The sequence below is a fragment of the Manihot esculenta genome, chromosome 4, assembly GCF_001659605.2.
Source record: "Manihot esculenta cultivar AM560-2 chromosome 4, M.esculenta_v8, whole genome shotgun sequence".
In the NCBI taxonomy this organism is placed as follows: domain Eukaryota; kingdom Viridiplantae; phylum Streptophyta; class Magnoliopsida; order Malpighiales; family Euphorbiaceae; genus Manihot; species Manihot esculenta.
The window spans coordinates 31,959,165-31,962,168 of NC_035164.2; positions in this window are offsets into that span (position 1 = coordinate 31,959,165).

Genomic DNA, 3,004 nt, shown 5'->3' on the forward strand with positions numbered 1-3,004 from the left:
TAGTATGTTGTAAATCCCTTTTTAGATACATGATCTTAAATGTTTATTGATGATTATATTTAACCAAACTTAATGCATGATTATGTCACCCCATTGGAGCATTGATGAGGACTCCAAGGCGGGTTTAATGTTAATGTCTATGTATAGTGCATGCACAGGTTGAGTTTGGTTTATGAATGAAAAGAAAAGTTTAAAATTTTTATGTATGTTGTTGATCATGTATGGGATTAAGCAGGTTCACAGGATGTATGTTAGGCTTGCTACGGGTCCCGGCGGCCTTAAGCCGATCTGGATCCTAGCGCCGGTAGTGGTCTGATTTCCGGGTCGTTACAGAGTTGGTATCAGAGCCCTAGGTTCATATGATCGGACCTATAGTGTGTTGGGCTCATAGATGTTATAGAAGGTCAAGCACAATAGGAAAGATCATGTTCACTAGGATAGGATGTAGAGTCCTGTCTTGAATGATGATGTGAAATGCCATGATTATTATGCATGTGCATTAATGATATGATATGATATGTGATGTATGTGATGCGGGTTCATGTGTTTGCACATGAACCATTTGATGCTAATGTTTACGTGATGTGTGTTGTTTTTCAGTAAGCGAGATGAGAGGAACTCGTCGATCTGCACGATTGACTGGAGTACCACCCCAGGACGAGGGCACTGATGCCCGTCCTCCTGCATTGCCTAGGGCAATGTCAAGTAGGTCCAGCAGAGAAAGAGCAGTAAGAGACCCTAGAAGGTCTTTGGATCTGGGTAGAAGCAGATTAGTGAGGGGCACAGTGCAAGGGGATATGTCAGAGGATGTGGGGGATCAGATGGATGTGGATCAGAGGAGGGATGGCAGTCTCGGAGTAAGTATGTCGGAAGAGGGAATGGGAGAGTCCCAAGGAGGCACCCAGGCCTCAGGATTTTTTCAGCCACCTTACTATCCACCCTTTTCACATAATCCCGGGTATTCGATGGGAGGTACATCGGATTACCCCAGTTTTAACCCTTATCACTCTCAGATGCCATACCCACCTTTCTACCCACCGTACCCACAGTACCCTATGTACCCACCCCCATCTTTCTATCCAGGTACAGCAAACCCTGCCCCAGGGGATGCTGCACCTCCTCCACCACCAGCTGCACCTCCTCCACCACCAGCAGCACCTACTGTCCCAGAAACCCAAATGCCTAAACCTAGCTCATCTGGGGGGAGCAAGGTCAAAATGATCGACTATATGAAGCTGGGTGCTCCCCAGTTTGAAATCGGTGATGACCCGTTTGTGTACCTTGAGAGGGTCAGAACGATTACAGATGAGATAGGAGCTGATGACGGTAGAGCCATTCAGATGGCTGGGTTCACACTAAAATGCAAGAAGGCCCGAGAGTGGTTTAAGAACTATGTGAACCCGAAGTTGGACAGCCTATCATGGGAGGAGTTTGCAAATGAGTTTGCAGGATGGGCTTTCCCTGACAGTTTAAGAGAATTGAAGATGATTGAGTTCGAGCAGCTGAGGCAGACGGATGAGATGAGTGTGGATGAGTTCACAGACAGGTTTTTGGAGCTGTTGCCGTTTGCAGGGCAAAATTTGGATACGGATCAAAAAAGTCAAGGAGGTATATCATGAAGCTCCATTCCAGGTATTCCTCCTTGATTCAGTCAGCAGAGAGGGAGAATTTCCATGCCATAGTGGATATGGCTCAGAGGATGGAGGCTAGTGCTATCATCGAAGGGAAAGTCAAGCAGTCAGTGGCACAGCCTTCTGGTTCCAAGACCCCAGGTGGGGGAAGGATGGACTCTTCTTCTCTGAGTTCAGCTAGTAAGAGGTGGAGCAGTACCACCAAGAAGCCAAAGAAGAACAAGTTCTGAAATAAGATCAAGTCTGGTCTGGGATTAGGAAGTGGTTCGAGCTCAGGTGCAGATAATGCAGTATGCAAGAAGTGTGGGAAGCCGCACAAAGGAGTATGTTTGGTTAGGACGACAGCCTGCTTCAGATGTGGGCAGGAGGGACACATGGCACGGGAGTGTCCTAGGGTAGCTTTTGTGGCACAGTCTTAGCAGACAGCTTCTGGTAGTGTGGCTCAGCCAGTAGCTCCAGCCGCGACTCAGGCTAGTGGTAGAGGCAGAGGAAGAGGAGCAGTCTCTTCTTCAGCGGGTTTCAGGGGTAAGGGCCCGTCAGCTCCAGCACGGATCTTCACCATGACTCAGCAGGAGGCAAACACATCCAACACCGTGGTGTCAGGTAATCTCATCATTGGTTGTTCTGATGTGTATGCATTAATGGACCCGGGCGCATCTCATTCTTTCATTGCTCTGAGGGCCGTCGAGAGGTTGGGATTGATGGTCTCTGGGTTAGAGTGTCCCCTATGGATCAGTGGACCCAAGTGTGACCCGTCAGTGGCAGAGTCAGTCTGCCAGTGTAGTCCAATTTTTATGGAGGGAAGATGCCTCTTCGCCGACCTTGTGTGTAACAGCCCGGAAACCGAACTGCCACCGGCACTAGGATCCAGATCGACTTAAGGTCGCCGGGACCCGTAGTAAGCCTGCTATCCTGTCTGTAGACCTGTGAACTCCCACACATGATCATACATTTGCTGTAAAAACATAAAACTGTTCTTCATTCCAAGGCTTAACCTGTGCATGCACTCTCTCTGTGCTCTACCAATCCCTACTAGAGCTCCTCATGGCTCTAGGCGGATCAAACTCAGAATGTTAAGCCTGGTTTTGCTCATAAACATACAACAATAAAGAAACATACATAAACTGATCATGTGACTCCACAAAGGGATTACAAGTCTTATAAATCAAGCACCATTCTATACATATACACTATCTCGATACAATTACATATCCACACTAGCTATTGCACAACTCTGTACTCTTCCTGTACCCTGCTGAGTTCTCTCTGACCTCTGAACCTGCACAACTGGAATTAGGGGAGAGGGATGAGCTACGATAGCCCAGTGAGTAGAATAGGAAAATATAGGTGATAAAACATGCTCTCATGGAATG